Raw genomic sequence first — 12253 nt, 5'->3', positions numbered from 1 at the left:
CCCTGAGGCCAACTGTAGCAGCCCTGCAGCTGCCCCATTTAATATCAACGTTTCACGTTGTCTAAGTGCCATGTCGAGTGGCATAGGTGACCAAACTTTCTTCCAAACTTTCTGATCATCGCAACAGTGGGTGACCTAGTTGTTCTGATTAGCATGATAACGGTTTGGGTCCACCTGCATGGACATCAGATGTTGACACAAGTGGTGCTACCAACCCCACTGCTGGCTTGATAAGAATTGTTTGTACTGACCATAAAGTGAAGCATAAGGTGATTTCCCGTTGCCTTCCTCACGTGAACACAAATCCTCTTCCCAGAGGAACCTCTGCCTGGCACCAGCCAGCCATTGTCCTCTGAGGTTGTAGCTCCTCCGCCTTCATCACTGCAGAATCCACCGGATCCACCATGCCCATCTCATAACCCTGAACATGGCACCTTTCCAGGTACTACCCGCTGGGCCACCCGAGCCTGGGGGTCGTAAAAGGGCAAAGTTGACCACACCATTGCAGTCATTCAAATAACCTCGCCACCGTATCAGTATATCAACTGATACAGGGGAACAAATCTGGCACCTTCTCCGTATACTCACTGGATAAAGTTACCGAGCCATCAGGAGGATGATAAAGTTATTTTTTATTGTTCAGCTTACATCTTTGTCAGTCAGCTCCAAAAGGGGCAGGAGCCCCCGGTAACAAGTCCTTCGAAATGAAAGCGACAGGATGAGCGGCACACCACTTCTGTCAAAATGCCCCCAAGGCCTGCCCAACCTGAGCTTCACCCTGTGCTTCATGATGTGAAACTTGGTCCTGCAGTCAGCTATGAATCATTGAAGAAACCTTGACTCCCACGCTTGTAATTGGCCATCGCTTCACTTCACTTGTGTTGGTCTTGAAGGCTGAATTCCAGCAGAACAGCAGTGAGAAAATATCACTGGACTACTGAAGTCAGGGAAGGACCCACAGTTTGTAACAAGCTAGCAACTAAACTCTTCTCTAAGTGTTTTCTATAAGATGCTCAAGTGACTGGTTTTCCATTATACACCTCAAGTTCTGGACTTGGAGGGGGGTCATGAAGGGAGGGGTACAGAGGAAATGCAGGGGAGTGGAAGTGCTAATCACTTAAGAGCTGGTGAAGGTGAAACCTATTTAGTAGAAAAGATGTCAGAGTAAGGATCCTGTCATATAATGGGGCCCAGGTTGCAGCTCAGTGGAGTGAGGAAGTTGGCACTCTCCAAAATCTGAAATACTGCTCATCGTGTGAGAGGGACTGAAATGCTGCTTGGTGGGTGGGGTTGGAAGGCCCAGAGTGTCATTTCCTGTACGTTTATGTGGTTTGGTATCCTAACTGGGGAGTAAGTACCTGGGATGTGGGAAAACAAGAGCGAAGTGGTCTGCAGTGAGGGCGAGTGGAAGGCCAAGAAGCTGATCAATGAGGGAAGCAGTGCTGAGTTGATGTTTAGTGACGTGGGGCTTGGGGTGGGGTGGGGGGGTTGGGGGGGAGGGGAAGTGGCTTTCAGAAATGAAAATGTTGGGGATGGGGCTAGGAGTTACAAAATGATTCTCAGTCAAGGGGGGAGGGATGGGAGCAAGATGAACAAAGTGGCCAAAGCAGGGTGGGAGTGGGAGGTGCAGGTGGGCTGTGGAAATGTGCTTTGGCCACCAAGGGAAGAAAGGAGTTAGTAAGAAGGAACTTGCATTTATATAGCCCTTTTCACAACCTCAGAATGTCCCAAAGCACTTTACAGCCTAATAAATACTTTAGAAGTAGTTACTGTTATAATGCAGGAAAAGAGGCAGCAAATTTGTACATAGTGAAGTCCTACAAACAGCAATGATAATGACCAGTAATCTACAGTGACATAAAAGCTAAATACTGCAGATGCTGGAAATACAAAATAAAAACAAAAAAAGCTGGACATACTGAGCAGGTCAGGCAGCATCTGTGGAGAGAAACAGAGTTAACGTTTCGAGTCAATGACCTTTCACCAGAACATATTTAATCTCTAGTGATTCTGGTTGCAGGATTAATTTTGCCCAGGACTCCATGATCTTTTTAAAACTTGTGCCATGGGATCTTTTACATCCGCCTGAGAGGGTAAATGATGCCTCAGTTTGACATCTTATCCAAAAGACAACACATCTGACAGTACAGAGCTCCTTCAGTGCTGCACTGGAGTGTCAGCATGGGTTACATGTGCAAGCTTCCAGAGTGGGGTTTGAACCCACAACCTTTTAATCTAGTGATGAGAGTCAAGGCTGACACCTTAACATTGTTTGCAGAAGGCCCAGTAATGGGCCAGTAATATGTTTGTGTCTTCTAGGCTGGCCACGGAAACACAAGTTGTTATTGTGTAAATAACCTAACTTCAGAAAATTCAATGCAATTGTCACAATGCATTTCTGGCCAGCTTTGCATATAGAATCATGGAATAGTTACAGCGCAGAAGGAGGCTATTTGGTGCTTTGCGGCTACGCGTCTTTCTGCAAGAGCAACTCAGTTCGTCCCATTTCCCCGCCCTTTCCTGGCAGCCCTGCTAATTTTTTTCTCTTCAGGTAATTATCCAGTTTCCTTTTGAAAACCATGATGGAATCAGGCTCCATCACACTCCAGGGCAGTTCATTCCAGATGCTAACCACTTGCTGCATAAATATGTTTTCCCTCGTGTTACCTTTGCTTCTTTTGCATCAGTCACTTCAATTAATGGTAGAATCATTCGGGATGACTGAAGCCCCTTATCCTTGGCATCATTCAATAAATCTCCTCTCCGAGGCCCTGACACCCTTCCTAAAATGTGGTGCCCAAAACTGGACAAAGTACTCGAGTTGAGGTCCAGCTACTGATCTGCTAGCATAACTTGTTTGCTTGAGTCTGAACTTCAATGGGATTGCATCGCTTCTCGGCCTTTTGGCTAAGATCAAGTGTTGCAGGGGCGACACCATGGTCCTGCCAAGGCAAGGTCGGGATGGAAGGGCGATAACCAATCGCAATCCGAATCCATACCGTGGGTTACCTATCACCGTCCGAGTCACGGTGAACCACAGCGACGAAGGAGGATCACCTATGGATCGGGGCTTCTTCACCAGGAGGATCCTGTTGAAGGCGTGCGGCTTCCAAGCTACGGAGATCTTCACCCTGCACGACTCCCGCAAAGGTGGTTATTTCGACGTGACGTTCAAGCAAGTGGCAGACTGCGTCCGGCTCCTGAGGGTGTTCGAGGAGAAGAGAGACCTGCCGGAGATGAAGATCCTGACGGCGGAGCCGCACTTTTCTCTGCCGTTGCAACGGGAACGTGAGGTGATGGTGCATGTGTACAACCCCTTCGTCCCTGTCGCCGACGTGGTCACCTTCCTCACCAGGTACTTCGATAAGGTGGGGAGCGGCACCGAGATTCGAGACGACTTGGGGATCTGGACAGGCAAACGCCTGTTTAAGGTCACGCTAAAGACCGATGGTAAGGGAGCCATTTTCCACCCTCCTTCCAGTTTCGCTATCGGGGGAAACCGTGGCTACCTGGTCTACGCTGGGCAACCCAAGCATTGTCGCTCATGCGGCAAGGCTGGTCATGTGGCGGCCAACTGCAGCGCCTCCCTCTGCAAGATCTGCAAACAGGAAGGGCACCAGACAAAAGACTGCAAACAGGCCAAGTGCTGCAACCTGTGTGGCGAGGCAAGTCACCTCTACAGGACCTGCCCCAAACGCTGCCGTACTTACGCACAGGCAGCCAAAGCCGACCACGGGGAAGCAGAAGAAATGTTCCGTGTCACTCCAACCACCAAGGCCCCCAGGGAGCTCAACGGGACAAAGGAGGACACAGAGAGAGACAAGGTGGAGAAAGAGATTGAGGCAACAGAGAGCCAATCAACAGCACTACCCCCTGAACCTTCCAGTCCTCAGGACAGCGAATCAATGGAGGAGGAGGCAGCAGTGGAAAAGCAGCAGGGGGAGTGGCGGACGGTGAAGAACAAGAAAAGTAAGAGGGAGCGAAGAAGAAGCAAAGGCGTTTCCCAGAGAAGCGGCAAGAGGCGTCTCCCATCCGACACGGATGACAAGGGCAGCAGCTCTTCGGATGATGAAGTGCCAGAGCGGCACCGACAGAAGAGGCGGCAAAGCTCCAGGGCGTTGGAGGACGAGACACCCGAGCTCCAGAAAATTGGAGACAACAAGGAGACCAACGCACCCCAACTTTGCCTGCAACCTGAGGAGGCCAGTGCACCACAGCCCCTGGAATCTGGGAGCAGTGAGGCAATCATCGCACCCCAGCTCCAGGAAGCCGGGAACAGCAACCCCCCAGAGGGGGTGAGTTTTGGAGAAGCTTCTCCAGCAAAGGTCATCTCAAAATCCGCTCACTACGTGAACCTCCAGATGCCACTGGAGCAGAACACGGCCAAGGAGATCTACCTCAGCCCATCCAAAGTGAAGGAATTTGAGCTCACTACGGGTATGAAGGAGCAGACTAAAGGTCTGGGACTCTCAGAGACAGTGGGTTTGGTAGGAGAATAAATGCTTTAATATGGGTTTAAAGATTGTATCCATAAATGTGCGTAGCATTAAATCTACTACGCGATGTGTTGCGACCTTGGACTACCTAGCCAAGGTCAAAGCTGACCTGTTGTTTCTGCAGGAGTGTGCGATACCGCACCTCAGCTCCTACAGGCAATGGTCACGATGGTGGTCCCACGGGCCATCGATCTGGTCGGGCGGAAACGACTCTCGTTCCTCCGGCCTGGGTATTCTGCTGCGGGGAGGCAACTTCACCGTCTCCGAGGTCAAGGAGGTGGTGGGCGGGCGACTCCTGGTAGCAGACGTAATGTACAAGAACGCTCCACTCCGGTTAATTAACGTGTACGGCCCGGCACAAGGGGCTGAGCGGCTGGAGGTTTTTCAGCAGCTCCCACTGCTGCTGGCGACCTCCAGGCCGGTCATTCTGGGCGGGGACTTCAACTGCATCATCGATGCGGCTGGACGATCCGGCAGGGCCGGAAGCAGATTGGACGCTACGTCCAGATCCCTGATGGAAACAGTTAAGGATGCCAAGCTGCACGACGTCTTCAGCAACCCTGCAGACGGAGCGCAGCGTAGATACACCTGGTCGCGGCCAGACGGGTCCATTCGTTCCAGGATAGACTTCCTGTTTGTGTCCCGTGCATTCACAGTCAGATCCACCGACGTCAAGCCGGTGTTCTTCTCTGACCACTGCCTCCTACTGGCGGACTGCCACTTGGAGGAAGACCTGAGGGTGGGCAGGGGGGCATGGAAGCTAAATGTGCAACTGCTGACCCCAGAGAACATTGAGGAGCTCAAGAGGGATTACGAAGGTTGGAGAACCGTGAAACCCCTCTTTGAGTCCCTGACACACTGGTGGGAAGTGATCAAGGGAAGCATCAAGAGGTTTTTCATCCTCAAAGGCACCCAGAAAGCTAGAAAGGAACAGAGGGAAATGTCCCGACTCCAGGGAAAGATGCAGAATCTGCTCCGGCTGCAGTCGATGGGGGTCGATGTCAAGGAGGAGCTCCAAGAGGTGAAGGGCCAGCAAGCCTCGCACTTTGCCTCGGAGGCCTCCAAGATCATCTTCCGTTCCAGAGTCCGCTCCGTGGAGCAGGATGAGACGTGCTCACGTTTCTTCTTCCAAAAGGTACACAGAGAGCGCTCTGTGATCAGCAGCCTGAAGGAAGAAGACGGCTCAGTAAAGTCATCACGGTCCGACATTCTGAGGATCAGCAAATCCTTTTATGCCGGACTGTATGACGTGAAGCCCACGGACAGCACGGCCTCCCAGTCCTTCCTGTCCTCTATCACGGAGGTCCTAGACCACAGTACGCGGGAGAGCCTAGACAAACCGCTAACTCCTGACGAACTGACTAAGGCCCTCGAGTCCTTCGAGAAGAGTAAAACCCCCGGAAGCGACGGCCTGCCGGCGGAGTTGTATTCGGCTCTGTGGGACTTGATCGGCCCAGACCTGCTAGAAGTGTACGAGAGTATGCTCCTGGCCGGCAGCATGTCAGAATCCATGAGGAAAGGCATCATCACCCTCATCTACAAGCACAAGGGGGAAAGGGAGGAAATTAGAAATTGGCGACCCATTTCACTGTTGAATATGGACTATAAGATTCTGTCCAAGGTCATCGCCAACCGGGTCAAATCCGCTCTGGAATTGGTGATTCACCCTGACCAGACCTGCTCTGTGCCAGGCAGGAAGATCTCTGACAGCCTGGCGCTGCTCAGGGATACGATTGCCTATGTACAGGACAGGGGTGTGGATACCTGCCTCATCAGCTTGGATCAGGAGAAGGCCTTTGACAGAATATCGCACACCTACATGGGGGATGTGCTCTCCAAAATGGGCTTTGGGGAGGGAATTCGAAATTGGATCCAACTGCTCTACACTAACATCAGTAGCGCAGTCTCAATCAATGGGTGGGAAACAGATAGCTTTCCGATTAAATCTGGAGTCAGGCAGGGCTGCCCTCTCTCGCCTGTCCTTTTTGTGTGCTGCATAGAACCCTTTGCCGAGTCCATCAGGAAGGATCCGGGCATAAGAGGAGTGACGATCCCAGGCAGTGGAGGCACTCAGGTAAAAGCCTCCCTGTACATGGACGACGTCGCCGTCTTCTGCTCGGATCCGCTGTCGGTGCGCAGACTGATGCACGTCTGCGACCAGTTCGAACTGGCCTCGGGAGCCAAGGTAAATCGTGGGAAGAGCGAGGCCACGTTCTTTGGGAACTGGGCTGACCGATCCTTTGTCCCCTTCACTGTCAGGGCTGACGGCCTGAAGGTGCTGGGGATATGGTTCGGAGGGACCGGGGCATGCGTTAGAAACTGGAAGGAGCGAGTGGCTATGGTGAAAAGGAAACTGGGCATGTGGGAGCGACGCTCCCTCTCCATTGCGGGTAAGAACCTGGTCATCAGGTGTGAGGTACTCTCGCTGTTGCTGTACGTGGCGCAGGTCTGGCCCATTCCACACTCCTGCGCGATGGCGATCACTCGAGCCATCTTCCGCTTTATCTGGAGGTCGAAAATGGATCGTGTCTGCAGGGACGCGATGTACAAGCCTCTAGATAAAGGGGGAAAAAACGTGCCCAACATCGCCCTCATACTGATGGCCACCTTTGTGTGTGGCTGCATCAAGCGGTGCGTAGACCCTCAGTACGCAAACACCAAGTGTCACTACGTGCTGAGGTTCTACCTGTCCCCGGTGTTGCGAAGGATGGGTCTGGCCACGCTGCCGCGGAACGCTCCAAGTAGTTGGACCGTGCCGTACCACCTGTCCCTGGTGGAAAAATTTATGCAGAAAAACACCTTTGACCACAAGTCCATCAGGCAGTGGTCAGCACGTAACGTCCTAGAGGCCCTGAGGGATAAGGAGAGGGTGGACCCTGTGGGATGGTTCCCCGAGCAGACTGTCAAAGTCATTTGGCAGAATGCCTCATCGCCAGAACTTTCCAACAAGCACCAAGACGTAGCTTGGCTGGTGGTGAGAAAGGCCCTCCCCGTCAGATCCTTCCTACACGCCAGGAGTCTCACCCCCTCTGCACGATGCCCTCGAGGTGGCTGTGGTGGGGAAGAGACCGTTGTTCACCTCCTTGTGGATTGTGCCTTTGCAAAGAAAGTCTGGAGAGAGATGCAGTGGTTGCTGTCGAGGTTCATCCCGAGCAGTTCTGTGACACAGGACTCTGTGCTCTACGGGCTGTTCCCAGGGACACACACCGAGACAAACATCGACTGCAGCTGGAGGATCATCAACTCGGTGAAAGACGCGCTTTGGTCTGCCCGAAACTTGTTGGTCTTCCAGCACAAAGAGTTGTCCCCGACCGATTGTTGCGGACTGGCACAATCCAAAGTCCAGGACTACGTGCTGAGGGACGCACTAAAGCTTGGGGCAGCTGCCGCAAAGGCGCAATGGGGAAGGGTCGCTGTCTAAGACCTTTCTACCACAGCGCACCGAGAGACTGGGAACTGTTTAGAGCCCCTCGGGCTGTACAGATCAAAATGAAAGGCTGTAAATGATTGTAATATTGTTTGTACTGATGCACCTGGTGATACATTTTGTAAAAGTTTAACCTGGATTGTACCCTTGTAATGTTGTTTTTGAAATGGTTTTGAATGTGATTGAAGATTTTTTATGAATAAAGTATATTTTTACAATAAAAAAAAACTTCAATGGGATTGGAAAAGCCAGGCTATTCACATTCACAGATCAATGTGCTCACACACACATAGATCTACATGCACATTCATAAAGCATACAGAAACTCAAACTTGTATGCAACACAAATTTGTGCATGCATTCAAACTCGTACTGTTCAAACTATTTACATAGCACACATGAGGGCTTTGAATAGATCAGTCTTTGCAGATATTACTGATAAATGGGAAGCTGGCCTTCCTGAAACACTGATTCCAATGAATGAATTTCCGTTGACCGGTCCCGAGGGTTTTGTTTCCACCTGCCTCGTGTAGAAAATGATATTGCAAAAGGCTGAGTTTGGCGGACCCTCAGTTTCCAGTGTTAACGGCCACAGTTAAGAAACATTATCGCTCCCTTGTCCCATTGCACTGACGGAGTCCCTTTTACTGCCTCACATTGAACTATGAGAGGAGCTCTGTCAAAGAATTATATTTAGCTAACTGCTGTTTGGCAGGTTTACTATTATATTGATGGCCCTAAATGGAGCGAATTGGTTCGGTAACAGTGTCCCATGGAACACTCCAGTTATTCCAGGATAGTCACTGACCTCAGCGGACAAATTTTGGGGCTTGATTTAAGGAAACCAGCAGGATACCGATGCAGGAAAATCCTGATGGATAGCACAATGATGGCTAGGGATGATAACCAGTGTAGGTGGCGAGTGCAGGTCATTTATGAGAGTTAGTGTGGAATGAGGGTTGTTAGAATTTCTGGAGGCTGGGGGTGCTAATTAGAGTTAGTCAGGACTGGGATTGGGTTAGAGCTAATGAGAGTTGTAGTTGCTGAGTAGAATTAGAGATATTGGGTTGTTTATTGAAGTTGGTGGTGGGGGAGGCCTGCGGTCTGTAAAGTTGTGATTGCTGGTTAAAGCATAATGGAGCTAGAGCGGCTGCTTAGATATGATGGAGGTTGGAGGTTGCTATTTAGAGATTGGTGGTTTGAATTGGTGGGTGTGGGTTGCTAGTTAAAGTCAACGAGATTTCTAGTTGGAATTGATAGTGCTACAATTGCTGGTCATGTTATGTGGGGCTAGGGTGAATGGTTAGAAAACAAGGACACAGAGCTAGGAGCAGGAGTAGACCATAGGGCCTATTGAGCCTGCTCCACCATTCAATATGATTAGAGCTGATCCTGGACTTCAACTCTACTTTCCCATCTGCTCCCCATTTCCCTTGATTCCCTGAGACCAGGAATCTATCTATCTCAGAATTAAATGTATTCAACAATGGAGCATCCTCTGGGGTAGAGAATTCCAAAGGTTCACAACCATTTGAGTGAAGAAATTTCTCCTCATCTCAGTCCTAAATGATCGCCCTCTTACCCTGAGACTGTGACCCCAGGTTTTAGATTCCCCAGTCAGGGGAAACAACCTTTCAATGTCTACCCTGCCAAGCCCCTTCAGAATCTTGCATGCTTACTAAAGTTGGTTGTAGCCAGAGCTGGTAATTTAGAGAGAGCAAGAGCGGAGATTGTTGGTTAGAACTGCTGTTGCTTGTTAGCACGAGTGGGGTCAGGGTTTGCACTAATTGACATCAGTAAGTTGCTAGTTAAGAGTTGGGATTGTTGGTCAGAGATGAGGTTGGATGTTGCTATGAAACTGTACCTTTTATTTTGTTAAAGAAAATAAGGTGTCAGTGCAGCATTAAACAGTGTTAAGCAAACCCTGACGCCTCACAGTGCTTCACACATTCTTGCACAAATCTTAATTCATCCATTTGTTCTCTTGGAGCTAATCCAATAGGGGTTATTCCAATGCATTACACAAACCTGTACAAGACGCTGAACTAGTCCGACTGGCTTCTGGAGGCTGCCTCTCAGTCAGCGATGTTTATAATGTTGTGTAACACGTTACTAGGCAACTCTATACACTTGTCAGGAATAGACACTGAGCCTGACCTTCCATTAACACGATAGCCCGGCTGTTGGAGTTATTTCTAAGTATTTATAATACTTGAAAGCCTGGTAGCTGGGATCTTAATTATATATGTCAGCCTGGCTCTAGAGTAAATAATATTTACAACACATTGAGAATATAAAATTTATTACCAGAAGTGAGTTAGATGCAATAATTCATCATGAATTACATAGAATGCATGCACACTGACATATACCAGAGCTCAGTTAATGAATGCACTGTGCAGGGTGGTAATGGGTTATAAGGGTAAATTCAGTAATTCCAGCAAGGAGCTCTATTATAAGGTTGTATTTGTCAAAGAATAAATGCGATTGTGTTCTCCCTTTGCCTCCAGCGTGCTCTCCCTTTGAGTACTGGGAGCACTGAATTTATCGTTGAGAGGCCAGGAAGGTTCCTTTTAGTCCTCTTAATATAAAACACAGGTTTAGTCTCAACTGGAGTATTGCGTCCAGTTCTGGGCACCACACTGTAAGAAAGATGCAAAGACGTTAGGGAGAGTGCAAAAAAGATTCACGAGAATGGTTCCAGAAATGAGGAAATTCAGTTACGTGGACGGGTTGGCACTGTTTTCCTTGGAGAAGAGAATGTTGACAGGAGAGTTGATAGAGGTATTCAAAATCATGAAGGTTCTCAACAGAGTAGTTAGGAAAAAACTGTTCCCACTCGTGCAAGGATTGAGAAAGAGAGGGCACAGATTCAAGGTAATCGGTAAAAGAAGCAATGGCAACATTTGGAAAAACTTTTTCACACAGCGAGTGGTTAGGTTCTGGAATACTTGGCTAGAGAGTGTGGTGGAGGCAGGTTCAATTGAGGCATTCAAAATGGAATTGGACTGTTAATTGAAAAGGAAGAATGTGCAGGGTTACGGGCAGAAGGTGGGGGAATGGCACTAGGTGCTCATTCAGAGAGCCAGCGCAGACATGATGGGCTGAATGGCCTCCTTATGCGAGTGTAACAATTCTGTAATTCTGTGATAGTCCCTGATGAGAATCCTACTTGTGAGTATAATAGGTATATTTACCTGCTTTGAATCAGAAGAGAAGAGAAAGTTGAACGGAGATTTGATAAAGGTGTTCAAACTCATGAGCGGTCTGGACAGAGTAGATAGAGAGAAACTGTTCCCATTTGTGGAAGGATCAAGAACCAAAGGCCACTGATTTAAGGTGATTGGCCAAAGAACCAGAGGTGACATGAGGAAAGCTTTTTTGGCGAAGAGTGGTTAGGATCTGGAATACACTGCCTGAGAGTGTGGTGGAGGCTGATTCAATCATGGTTTTCAAAAGGGAATTGGATAATTATCTGAAGAGAAAAAAATTCACAGGGCTATGGGGAAACGGCAGGGGTATAGGACTAGCCCTTACAAAGACACGATGGGCCAAATGGCCTTCTTCTGTGCTGTAACCGTTCTATAATTCTATGTATAGAATCAATGCTATTTAATTCTTGCTCTGTGCTTAGTTATGCTAGGATGACAGTGGTGTGTTACCATTCACTCAGGGAGTCCAAGTTGCTATGACAACATGAGCATTTACATGCGTGTTGTAGTTTGGAGCTATGGATAGTGCTGGGAGCGGCTCCAACTTTCTTTCCATCACATGGCTGACCAGGAATCTCTCCCGCTCTTACCACTACCATTGGCATGTGTTGGAAGGCTTTTCAGGTTGATAATCAACTTGTTTGATTGTGTTATGAATGCAGCTTCCATGGCCGTCAAGTCCTGGGGTGGGACTTGAACATGAAGCTTCTGGCTCAGACACAGGGACGCTACCCACTGCGCCATAAGACCTCACAGGATGGCAGTAAGGGCACTAAATTTGGCATCAGAGCCCATGGCATGAATAATGAATAGCCCAGAGTTCATACTCCTGATCCTCATCTCTTTCTGCTGGAAGGTTTGCCTCTGAGGATATTGGTTGAGGGGAGAATCAGGCCTGGCTGCGTTATTCCCACGATCAAAGAACTTGCTGGCACTAAAAGTGCAATTTTCTGAATGTGTGCTCTTGGACCCTTTCTCACTGGGGGCACATATTGGGAAAGCGCTTGTCTCCATCACTCTTGTTGAAAAATGACAATGTACACATCTGTGATGCAAGAGGTAAGTTAACTTTCGAGATTTATTGAATGTGAACGTCCGTCTTCACCCAAGAGAATGAG

This window comes from Cetorhinus maximus, chromosome 15 (genome assembly GCF_964194155.1).
Source record: "Cetorhinus maximus chromosome 15, sCetMax3.hap1.1, whole genome shotgun sequence".
Taxonomy (NCBI): Eukaryota; Metazoa; Chordata; class Chondrichthyes; order Lamniformes; family Cetorhinidae; genus Cetorhinus; species Cetorhinus maximus.
The sequence above is the reverse complement of the archived record's forward strand: the minus strand, read 5'-3'. Positions refer to the sequence as shown.